Source organism: Silene latifolia, chromosome X (genome assembly GCF_048544455.1).
Source record: "Silene latifolia isolate original U9 population chromosome X, ASM4854445v1, whole genome shotgun sequence".
NCBI classification, from domain to species: Eukaryota; Viridiplantae; Streptophyta; class Magnoliopsida; order Caryophyllales; family Caryophyllaceae; genus Silene; species Silene latifolia.
This window is the reverse complement of record NC_133537.1, coordinates 241,033,544-241,047,380: the sequence shown is the minus strand read 5'-3', so window position 1 is coordinate 241,047,380 and position 13,837 is coordinate 241,033,544.

The window sequence follows — 13,837 nt, the reverse complement described above, 5'->3', positions numbered from 1 at the left end:
AAGACCTCGTCTAGATCATCATCTGAGTCATCATCAGCTGCCAAAACCTCATCCTCTCCATGAATAAGGTCAATTTGAGAATTCATGGCACTGACGGGATCGCAAATTGGAGGAGTCTTGGTTTGGTCTGCCGCGAGTGTTAACTGCGCGACTTGTTCTTTCAACTCCGATATAACAGCATCAGATTGCTGTGACCTACTCAACATGATGGATTTCAATTCGGCAATTGCTTCTCTTGAAGAAGGAGAGACCGGTTGTGGTACGGGTGTAGAAGGGGTAGAAACGCTTTTTATCTCGTCATATAGCTGGGAGAAAGGAACTCCCTGCTTGAACTTCTTATATGCAAGGGCGCGCTCTATACTTGACGTACACTCATAAAGATCGTGCCCTTCTTCACCACATCTTCCACATGGCTCTGTATGCTCTGTAATCGTAGGCATTTTGGCAAACAACTTCAAAACAACGGCTTATCTGCAAAACTGGTCAAAACTTTGCAGAAAATGAGATAGTCCCAAGGAATAAATTCCTCGAGACAAAAAGACAAACTTGGTTAAGGCAACAAATATGCGCCACCTCCCCGGCAACGGCGCCAAAATTTGACACGTCTGTCGCGTACCTGTCAAAAATAAACCAACTGGTTCCAACTAACTAATATAGCTAGGGAAGTCGGGTCGAATCCACAGAGAGGTAGGAATTTGTCTGCTAAACTAGGTTCGCCAAGGTAACCAATTTGGGGGTTTTTAAAATGTGATTCTAAACTAACAGAGTAAGGAAAAGAGAAATAAAAGGAGGAGTTAACAGATAAAAGAGAATAGCTAAGACAAGCGGTTCGCCATAATCATCTGGTCGAGTAATCTAGGTCCCAGGTCAATGCAGTACGGTCTAAAGGGTAGCGAACGTCACCTTTCGGTCCTTAATTCACCCTAAAGTGTAAACAGTTTAACTTTCGCCCTCGCAATACTCTATTATTCGCATCGGTCTCCCTCTTCCAACCTTTCGGTCCAGGTCAAGGTCCACCAAGGATAAGGGTCTAATTGCGTCGACTCAATTAGGCAATTACAGTTATTTGTAGCATTTAAACAACAAAGACGGTACCGGTATTAACCTAGTAAATCGATTACTCTCCCTTCAAATCATGGGTCCCCTATAGTCTTAGCATAGGGAATTAGCTACTCATAATCATCAGATTAGCAATAACAATAACCAAACAATTAAAACCAAACATGATGAATAATCTAATTGATTGAACGATTATAAAATAAAGAGAGAAAAGGAATTAAAAACAATAAATACGATAAAGAAGTAAATTAAATTGATAATACCGAATTCGAGTAGCAAGGTAGAGAATAGAATTCCCAAGAACAGTGACAAAAGTAACAGATGAAAATGTACGTCGTAAAGGAGATCCCAGCAACGTAGTGTTCTCCTCAGTCTTATACTGAAAAATTGTCTTAAACCTAATCTATGGACTGATTACAAAAGCCCATAAAGGATTAGGCGGAAATAAACTAAAAGCACACGAAAACCCCTCGATCGAGTAAGATTATTACTCGATCGAACGCCAAGTCCCTCGATCGAGCTAGGACATCCTCGATCGACTCCTAAGCTGGTCGATCGACCAATCTTGAGTGTGTAAAGCATTCGATCGAGTACTAAAGCACTCGATCGAGCTATATAGGCGCATCAGGATTTGAATATCTTCCTTAACTTCAGCTCATACGTCCTCTAAGTGTAAGATTCCTAAGCTCCGGCTCCTTATTTCCCATGAATGCATACAATTGGGACAATTAAGGCTCGATTTAGCTCCTCCTCGGTCAATTCCTACAAATTACAATAAACGGACCAAAGTAGAACATTCGGGGGTATTTGTAGCCAGATGCTACATAAAAAGCACAGAAATGCGTGTAAAAATGAGGTGAAAACCTTATATAAAAGACACGCATCAGTCACGCCCCTCCAAAGAAATTTAGCGGCTTTTCCGCGCAGCCTCGGCCTTGGCTCTCTCAGCGAGGATCGCCTTTTCAGCGTCCTCCCTAAGTTTTCTCTCAAAGACGGACGCCTCTTCACCTCGGCCTTGCCCTCTCGGCTTCCTTGTTTGCAGATCGAGTTCGAGCTCGAGCCGCTCGAGCTGTGGGGCGGCTTCAAGAATGGCCTTCTCTTGCTCCACAATAAGAGCACCGGCCGTATCACCCACTTCGACAAAGATCCTGGCCAAACTTAGGCCCTCCGACCTAACTGGACGGGGGGTAGGCCGAGGAAGGAGGAGACGACGGTGTCATTATTACCACCGCCCGCGCAGATCGCTTCTCGGACGCCGTTCAACATTGTGTCCTGACGGCAGCGGTTGATCTACAAAAAATTCAATCAAAGCATCCGTGTCAACATACATGGACATACCAGAGAGCCTGTCATCAGGAACGCCTAATGAACCGGCTAAGTCTGAGCCACAGGATAGATCTGTACCAGGCTTGGCCTTCTTGGTCGGAGGACGCATTTCTTTGACGGCCTCGGCAGCAGTAGCAGCAGTAGCAGCAGTAGAAGCAGAAGCACCAGCGGCGGTAGTAGGCTCTTTCCTCTTGCGGAAGAGAGGAGATTCCACTGCCAAGGTGACCACCTCCTCGGCGGTAATATCAACGACCTCCACCGTCTCTTTCTGGATTGAAGGGATGGGAGGTGGAACTGATGTCGACGCCGTCGCCGCCGAAGACTTTGTTTTCCGCGTTCGGCGCGGCATGTTACCAGCAACCTTCGCCTGGGCCGCCTTCACATCTAGGGCCTTCACCCATTTGCTTTTATCCATGAGATCATTTGGCGGCGGTCTGCGATCACGAGTCTGGGCCTTAGGATGCAAATTAACAACTGTCTTGTCCTTGGCAAGTCCCATTCTCCTAAGGATATCCTCAGACAGGTCCGGGCCGAAATGGTCTGCAAAGGGAACGAAGCAAGGGTTAAGTAGAAGAAATAAATCAAAGTCCAAATAACGGAAATATTAAAAGCAGAGATGGGCCTCACACCGACCCCACTCACCCCATTCGAGGGCCGGTATGAGGCCGACGTGGCAGAGCAGCTCATCCTGAAGAATGATCTGCGTCGGGGGAATCCATCCCTTCGGCATCCCATTCTTCTCCGCCTCAAACAACCTCATCGCCGCTTCTCATCCGCATTAAGAAGGACCTTGCTTTGCGTCCATCTTAAGCTTACTCCAGGAGACCCATTTGTCATGCTCCGCCTTACTCTCGCACCGCAAATTGACTTGGTCTTTGGAAGGACCGGGCAAAGGATAATCCTCCGAACCTCAACGTACACCCACCGATCTTTCCAAATTGCGGAAGAAAGCTTATCAACGGAGACGTAACCCGGCTCCGTCTGCACGCTGTACCACCCAACGCGACCAGGGGCCGACGGCCGAAGGTGATGAATCCGGCGGAATAAGTTCACCATCGGGACCTCCCCCTTGAAAAGGCAGAGCCACACAAAGCCGACTATAGTCCTAATGGCCAACGGGTGCAGTTGGGCCACGGCGACGTTCATGGCTTTAATTATGGCCATAACGTGTTCATTCGGAGAGAAACCGGAGCCCATACTCCGGTGTCGATGTATACGCCGATGCAGGCCGGAGGAGGGCAACAGACCGCCCGACCCTCCCGGGAATAACAATACTATACTCCCCGCCAAGGAGAAGTGACGTTCGAAAAAGTCGGGACCGAACAACGGCAAACTTGTGGGTCCAAGCACGGTCGGGCGGACCTTACAAAGTCACCGTGATCCATGATGTACGGCCTCTCCTCATTAGGACGAGTCCTTTCGACATCATCACCGTCATCATCAACATCATCATCATCCTCCCAATCCTCCAGAGCTTTTGGATCAACTTCAGGAGAAGGAGACCTAGGGCCCCCAGACCTTATCGGAACGGCGGCTAGTGCCTCCTCTTCATCAAGACGCGTCGGGGAACCCCCCGGCGCAGGTTTACTAGGACCGGCATCAGCAGAAGACATGTTCACAACAAAGAAGCTTAAACAATTAAAAGTTGAAAAATTTGTTTGTTTACCTTGGAAAAAGTGCTACGCCGAAGTAACGACTCTGAAGATTAGGAGAGAAAGAAACCCTTGAAAATCTAAGAAAGAAAATTTTTTTTGAGAAGTTGAACTTTGTGCGAAAATTAAGGGGCATACTGCTCTATTTATAGAGCAAAGCCCACGAAGACAGACCAATCAGGGCAAAGCCCATGAAGCGTCAACCAATCAACAACGAGACACATGTCAAGCATGCAGCCATGGGATGTCAATCGACAAACAGTTACAAAACTTCTCCAACACGCTCCTTGACAGAATGCCAATGGACATATCTTCTTCAACATCGCCCCTTGGTATCTACTTGGCAAACGGACCGCTGATTCAACCAAGCTTGGCAGCACCGGCTGGGGGCAATCAAAAGCACACGGCACTCACAACCTCGGTCTCGGCCAGCGCCACTTTCTTTTCCACATCTGATGTCCATTACACATCCATGTGGAGGGGGGATATGATACGGCCTAAGCAGAACCAAGCCGAGGTAGAAGAAGCCGGGGCAGAAATTTTTTACTTGCGCAAAATACGCTCAACACTCATCGAAGGTCCATACCACGGCATAGACTACGCTGGGGGCAAATTGATGGGGCATATTCTGCACCCGCTGACTAAGTCAACATATTGAGCAAGGTCAAAGATATCCACAAAGAAGTCAACGACTTAGACAAAGCCCTAATCGACGCAGCCTGTCGGCCTGTCTCTTGTGCCTCGGCTGGGACAACTAGCCAGCCGGGGCACATATCCGCGTACTCGTATCCAAGACCCCTCGGCGACGAGTCAACAGGGCCCGCCGGCCTGCCATGGGTCCCTCGGCCGAGGGTAGATCAGTCTTTCCACCTGCTAGCCACTTGGCCACTTGGCCACTACGTGACAAAAGGTGAAAGTCTATAAATACTCCTCAACCCTCATTGAGGAAAGAATCCAGAATCTAACCTAAAACACCTCATAATCTGGTAATATCTTCCTTATCTCTCTACAACATATACTTCGCCAAGTAACACACAACTTATCTCTTTAAGTTCACTGACTTGAGCGTCGGAGTGAGTACGCTCGGCCAAAGCCGAGCCCTCAGTTTGTTCATTGTTTCAGGAGAGGCCGAAAGAAGGATTCAACCAAAGACGTCATTCTACAAGCCACGAGTGGTAACAAATAACTGCTTCGGAATTACACCCGGAACAGAAACCTTAACATTTTTCAACCTCCTTAAAATTTCTTAAATTACGAATGATTAATCGAGTGACGAGCTGATAATTAATTCGTTAATCTTATATTAGTAATTAATTTGACTCTTTAACATTGCTCCTTTTCTAATTAGGGTTTATGTCTAATTTAATTAAGGGCTAATCGTCGTCAGTGCGGTTTATAATTCTTCAACTATGGTGGGTTTGTCGGTGGTGGTTTAAGAATAGTCGTCGGTATGTTTCGACGGTGGTCCGCCGGCGTTGGAGCAGTGGTACGGTGGTGGGAGGGTTGGTTGTATGAGGGATAGGTTCAGGGGGGAGAGGTTGTTCGACGACAGTGTTAGTGGTGGTTCGATTCGCCGACGAAGGTTGGGTTGACCGGCCAATGTTTTGGGTGGTTAATGTTGTAGCAAATAGCAATTGTACGTTACTACGTTGTAGTGTTAGCTTGTTTTTTATTTTCCTTTTTCTTTTTTCCTCCACAGTACTGCGTAGTAATGGTGTTTTTTTTTTTTCATTTCTCCAATTCTACGCAGTACTTAATGCGTAGATGATTATGGGTAAATGAAATTAGAGAGAATAGATTAGAGAGAGATTAGAGAGAGAAAATGGGAGAAGAAATGAGAGGGGTATAATTGTCAACAATGTACTATGATGAGTAAAATGTGTACTGCGAAAATCAGACCAATGTAAACATACCATATTTGGCATGGAAAATGACAAACTTACCCTCACATCCACTACCTATTTACAACTTTACCATCCACTCACCCACTCACCAACTACTTATTTAATCCATATAAACCCATGTGACCCCAATCAATATTTCCTACTTTACTCCTCACATTTCCACATTTTCTTAAAGGGTGCTGATTTTCGCAGTACACATGTGACACCCTCAATTATTGCGGAAAAGTAAACACGTAATTCTAGAATAAAACTGCATGGATATGTTTGTAATAGGTTCATTATAGTAAAAACCTGTAATTTTTAAAACCTGAACCTGTTATAAAGATATCCAAATGGGAAGGTGTCAAACATGCAAGGTCCAAAATAAATCTCATGAATGAAACATCGCTAAAGTCGCGAAACAAAGTTATACAAACCAAATATGAGAAAGGGAGACATATGTCCCTAAAAAGTATATGACATAAAAAGTATTTAAGGGTCACAATATAATAAAGTCAATCTAGGTCTCAAGGTTACTTTGCTCGCTAGCTCGTCCATGTACCCCATATATGCATCACCTACCTGTCAATCGCATTTTATACAAATACGAAAGCCACAGTCAGTGGGGAGTAACTCCGAGTTCTCCCAGCCACGAAATGTCATAATTAATATAACATGTAAACATAAGAACATGAATACGAATCACACAATGCCTTAGCATATAGATGCTAGACAGTCGTGCTTATCATGTGAACAACAATATAACAACACATAGTCCTAGCATGTGAATACTAGACCGACTCATACTACACTATCATGTGAATCACATAACATCCAGGAATCCAAACTCTATCAACCATAGCCGGCTTGCATCTCACCTTCTATGATTCAAAGAATCATCAAACAAGAAAGGACAATATATCAAAGACAGGCATAAGTTCTTAGTCCCGTCAATAGTCACTCTGTAACTCGAGTCTATACCACGAGGTAGGGAAGGTAATCGAACCGGTATCTTGGCTCAGAGGTTCTATCAAAACATGGCCAAGACACATCACAACCCTAGCCTAAAATCACAAGAGACCTAGACATGCGGATACACACCACCGCACCCAAGACCCACAATTTTTCTAAAACAAAGTGAGTACCCTAAGGAGTCTACCAAAGGGTTGGCTAGTACTTAAGCTGACCACTTACTCTCAAAATAAGTAACGAGGTCATGCCCCAACTTGGATATAAACCCACCAAGTCAGGAACACAGAGGCTATTAAGCAGTGAACATATACTCGTCAAATACTATAAAGGCCTATCTATGATGAAGGCCGAAATACTCACCTAGGACCTAGTCCCAGCTAGTCCCAGCTTGAATATTTTAGCCCACACCACACAAGACAAGTAGGATACCCAATTAACCATAAAAGGGACAAAGAGTCCAAACTTGTACATATAAATGATCACAACCTAGCATATGGAAGGCTACGCAAAAGCATATTCAGCTGATAATCCAACAAAATCTCCAATATCAATAATAATCCAAATTCCAGCTAACCGTTAATTTTATAATTCATGAGAACAAGCTAAAATGGCAAAGAGGCAACAAGACTGAAGTATAAGGCAGCCAATTCATCCAACAACCAACATGTGAAATGATAATTACAAATATCAAGACATAACATAAAATTTCCAATAACAACCAATCTCACCTCAAAGACAAACCCTCGACCCGAGTCCCGCGACGGGTCATCGGTCAAATCGAGACTGACCGATTTAAACCTAGTTTGACCAAACTCGTTCGGTCAATCTGCCCAAATTTCTAGTCTTTGCCTACTTTGGCCCAAATCATAAAATTTATCACAATATAATTCTCATGCTATTTCTAATTTCTATCATGTGAAAAACGAAAGTAACACATTATCAATCACCTAAACACTTAACAAACAACAGGCACAACATTAACTACTAATGTGACATTAATTCGTCGAGTAACTCGGAATAGTTACCTTAAGCTAGCAAAGAGACAAGCAATAACTTGAGAAAGCTTCTAAAACCCAAAATTACTCTTCATCTTCACCACATATGAGTCACCTAAAATAATTATGTGAAAGGACGATATTAACGAATTATCTTTATATAAAATATGAGACGGAAATTAATTTAATTATATTTTAAATAAACCAAACTAGCGTCAAAACAAATTATAGACACGGCTCTAAAATTATTATGACAACCTCAAACTCGACCTAACCACCAACTACACATGGCCTCAAACTCGTGACTTAGCTAGGCCACGGCCAGGCCACAGCTAGGCCACTGGGGGTCCGACACGACCACCACCCGACTACCCATAGTCACCCTTCACCCTACTTCATAACCTGACCCAAAAATCAGTCCAAAACAGAGTACCAATCGTCCCCTTAAGACTCCATTCTCGCGCCTAAAAATGTCCTAGTGAGCCAACTAAGTCAGCATTTAAAACGGTTTTAGAGCGGAAATCCACAAGTATAAAGCAACTCAAAAACAGACCCTAAAGACTACAAAAATCGCCCCAACACAGAGTCCAAATTAGTCCAAAACAATCCCTACATGTCAGTATACACCGTCTCAACTATAAAACACACCAATTATCACCCAAAACAACCCATACATGTCAGCATACACCGTCTTAAATATACCACTTACTAGCTAGCATCCCAAATGATCCCTAGAGGTCAGTATACACCGTCTCAATCATCTCCACATATTAGTATACACCGTCTTAATTATAAAACAGACTAACCAGCATTTGAAATAAACATATTTTACAAGTAATATCGAGTAATCCATAATTGCTACCTTTTTCCGATTGAACTAATCATTTATGACTAACAAATCTTCTACAAAACCGTCTATTTTAGTACATACAACCGTCTTATAATAAATAAAGCTGAAAATATAAATTGGGTTTGTAAAAATACATGACGAAACTGAATGTTACTTACATCGGAATGACGAGAACGGCGAGAGGAGCAATATGGAACGAAAATAATTGATAACGGATGACAAACGGAGTGGCAGGATCAATTTACAATCTGATAAAAATTTAAACAGAACGAAAAGAAGAAAAAGGAAGGGAGAAGAAGAATGATGCGTGAGAAATGAGGGAGCAAATTTTTGCTTGCCGCTATTTATTATACGTACGTTTCTTCATCGTTAAGTAACTTCGATATTTATTAAAACCGTTTCGAGTTAAATTTAACCGATTTAAGTAAAAGTTTCAGTAATAAAACGGAATCAATAATAAATAAATTTAATGAGTGAAAATAAAATAAACTCAGCTAGTTAACGTAAATAATAAGAAATCGGCTTGAAACGGAATTATTAGCGATTTTTACGAAACTAACGGATATTAATAAAAAAATTGCTAATTTAGTGAAATAAGCTCAAAATAGCTAATTGGACGGTTTTGTTCCCAAAATCCATCTCGGGTTCACTTAAAACAACTTTCATAAGGACTCGTAAAGAAACGGAAATTATTAAATAAATAAACTCGAACTAATTTCAATAAACTCGAACTAACTTTAAATAAACTTATTAATGATTATTAAAATTAACGTATCGAATTATGATGAAATTAATTAATTAGCTAAGCATAAATATATAAATCGTTAAATGATGTAATTAAATTCAAAATAGCAATTAAAAGAATTTTATCCAACTTAATAAAATACGGGGTGTTACAACACATTTTACTCATCGTAGTACATTGTTGACAATTGTACCCCTCTCATTTCTTCTCCCATTTTCTCTCTCTAATCTCTCTTTAATCTATTCTCTCTAATTACATTTACCCATAATCATCTACGCATTAAGTAATGCGTTGAATTGGAGAAAAAAAACACCATTACTACGCAGTACTATGCAGGAAAAAAGAAAAAGGAAAATAAAAAACAAGCTAACACTACAACGTAGTAACGTACAATTGCTATTTGCTACAACATTAACCACCCAAAACATTGGTCGGTCAACCCAACCTTCGCCGGCGAATCGAACCACCACTAACACTGTCGTCGAACAGCCTCTCCCCCCTGAACCTATCCCTCATACAACCAACCCTCCCACCACCGTACCACTGCTCCAACGCCGGCGGACCACCGTCGAAACATACCGACGACGACTGTTCTTAAACCACCACCGACAAATCCACCATAGTTGAAGAATTATAAACCGCACCGACGACGATTAGCCCTTAATTAAATTAGACATAAACCCTAATTAGAAAAGGAACAATGTTAAAGAGTCAAATTAATTACTAATATAGGATTAACGAATTAATTATCAGCTCATCACTCGATTAATCATTTGTAATTGAAGAAATTTTAAGGAGGTTGAAAAATGTTAAGGTTTCAATGATGAAGAGAAGGTAGAGAGAATTATGTTTGATGATTTTAGTCAGGGGTAGATAAAGGGAAAGTTTAGTGTAAAATGTACTATAATGAGTAAAAATCCTACTGCGAAAATAAATTACGTTTTTTTAAATAAAAAAAATTGCTATAGACACCGTGCAAAACCTGTAGTAACCTATGGGCCTTGTTCACAACGCCACTAATGTAAACGTGATCAAAATTGACCCATTTTGAACAAATCGACCCGACTAACCCGATCTTTATCAACCTGACGCCAAATCTGAGCAAGGGAGCATGACACCGTGCGAAATGACCATAATTAATATGACTCTACTCGAATGTTTATTGTTAAAAACTGACCATTATCAATAAGAAACTTGAAAATAATAGATCCGAAAATGGGCAGAACTCGAAATGACTCGATCCAACCCAACCTGACCCAAACTCTTACAAACTCGAAAATGACCCAATTAACCCGCTTAACCGATTTACTTAAATGACTTGTCCGTCTGTTCCTAGCTTGGTGGCAGGAGATTAGTAGAATAGAATTTTCAATTCACGAGCCCTGCATAGAAGGTAAATCAGGAGATTATTTTAATGATTAGTATTAAAAATAAAAAAATTCAATCTAAATCAACATGTCTTAGACTGAAGCGGACTGAAAATCAAAATTACAAAAATTAAAGCTAAGAAACAAACCTAAATAAATTTAGTTTGGATTTCGTACAGACCAAATAGTACACACTGATTCATTTTTCAGGATTCGAACCTAAACCTACTCCCCCTACTTTTGGGTTTTGAGTGTCGAAAAAAGAGTACAAATAGGATTCTACAACCTGTTGTACAATAGCACTAGGTTGGTGATCCGTGAAATTCACGGGTTTATCTGTTTTAATTTTGTTATTTTTATCGTATTATTTATACTTATCTGAGCAATTAGTTGATCCATTTAAAAAAATATAGTCTTGGAAAACATAAAAGTTAGTCGGTTAATGTCTTATTTCTTTGACAACTTTGATTTATTTTCAAAACTATATATTGTACTTTAATTGTTATTTTGATTAATATACTAATAACATGTGGTTTTAAAAAAAATTAACTTCAATGAGTCCAGTAATTCATGACAGACATGTAAAAAAATTAAATGCTTAAGGTTACCATTTAATTAGATTGTATAGATTTTGTACTAAATTTTCTATGTGAAAGATTGAATGTCCCTTTGTCATCTAGGCAAATAAAGTTAATAAGTAAAGATGAAAGAGCAAATTAATGCATAATGAATTATTTCTCTTTTTTTTTCTTTTTTTTTTGAGAATAATAAATCTCAGAGTGTAAGGAGCTTAGAATAATAGGGTTTTTTATCTTCTCAATATTTTAATTCTCATAAATCATATTTTCTTATAGTAGCATAGTTATGAAGTTTAATAAATGTAGTCTTAATATATCATTTATATCAATTTATCAAAAATCCTAAATTTTAAAATTTTGCATAAAAGATAAAATGAGTTAAATAGTAGCCTAATACAAATCTCATTGCTATCTCATTTGTATTATAAGACATACACATTAGATAATATGACATGTATGCATATTATCAATACGTACCAAAAGGGATTTTTTTGTCCAACTTGTTAACAAGACTGAGATCCTCGCAACTCCAATTTCATTCTATGAGAGCTATTTTTCAAAGAAAAAATGATGAATAAAAAAACAACACATACCCAAATAAAACATACATTTGAAAGTCTCTAAAATACTAATTTTTTATGAACCTAAAAACAATTATTCATTCACATTCATGTTGTCAATCTTGTAGTTAGTTTATAACATTGTATTGAGTGGAATGGATGGAGTATTTGTTTAAGAAATTATAGTATTCTCTTCTTCATATAGTCTTCTTTCTCCAATGAACTATTCCTACAAAAAAAAATTCACTGAGTGATTAATAACAAATAAAATGGTGGAATTTGATTTATGTAATATTAACCTTATCGTTATTAATTTAAGTTTTCTCTTAAATAACGTAAGAAATAGGCCATTGAATTATAAGGATGTAAGTATATTTACCTTTGAATAGTTCAACTCCACAAATCTTGATAGCCTCTAAATGAAAACAAAATAACATATATATGAAGGTTAAAAATGTGAAGATTACTTCAAACCAATGGAACTTAAAAATAAATAAATAAATTATTAATTTAAAAACTTAATACACAGTATACACTTTACCTTGATGTTGATACAATGATAAAAAAGATTATTAACAGATATATACAATTATTTTGGTAATGGGGGTAAAAACAATTTGGCTCACAAATGTTGTCTTCCATCAAACATTTATATAGCCAAATGAGGATGCATTTTATGACTTTTGGAATTTTTTTTATTATTATCAAATTTAATATATACATAAATATGTAGAAAGATTTCATGACTTTTGAGTATTCGTTTTCATTATTAGCAAATTTAATATAGACATAAATATAAAGTAAAGAGAAATGAAATGTAAAAGGTTTTTTTTTTTTTTTTTTTTTTTTTTTTTTTTTTTTTTTTTTTTTTTTTTTTTTTACAAAATTCACATTACATGAGAATTGTATGTTTAGGGAGTTATCTTACGAAACTAAAAGATGGTAGATATTTTGCCTTGCCTTTTATTTATAAATTATATTTATAGATTTATTTATGTATCAAATTTAACAAAATTGAGCAAGTTTATTGCAACATGATTTAAGAGGGAGTTGCACATTTAAACAGTTTAAAATTAGAGTGATGTAAATTTTTTATTTTTCATTTAAACCTATTCTTGTTTTAAAAATTAAAATGTTAATGTTTAATGTTAAGTATGTTATTATTTGCCCTTAATATTTACAAATTATTTATTATTTTATAAATGGTGTAAAATTATAATTATGTGATATTTATTTGTTGCTTAAAATATTCTAACAATAGAAATTTTAAATTTAGTATGACTTTTTATTTTAATGGTTGTTTAATTTATTTAAAAATTAAAAAGGCCAAAGTTAATGTTTGTTATGTTATGCTATTTGCATTTAATGTTTCAATTTTTTTTCTTTTAAAATGAGAAACTAGTTTTGTGACCCGTGAAAAATCACGGGTGTCATTTAAAGTTATGTTTTCATCAAGACATTTTTCTTAATCTATTGTGCATCATTTTACATAAATTCATGCTAGTGACTTACTGAGTACCAAATAATGATATTTGGTGTTGTATTAATGTTAATAGGTTCGTCTAGTAAGATCTAAATAAATACGCACTAATGAAAGTAGGAATACAATGATACATAAGTCAACTAAATTGATGTGGTAACATACCAGTCAATTGAGCGTAAAATGATACATGATACAAATTTAGTAAATAACCAAATTATTTCTATAGTCGTTGTCTTTTCGATATCCAGAACCATAATGGCCCAAAATTATTATCATGTATTGGTTAAAATAGGAAATCACTGTGGACAGCGGGGGGCCCACGGGGGCGCTTGGGAGAAAAGAGAAACAAGCGTTTGCATTTTTGTTG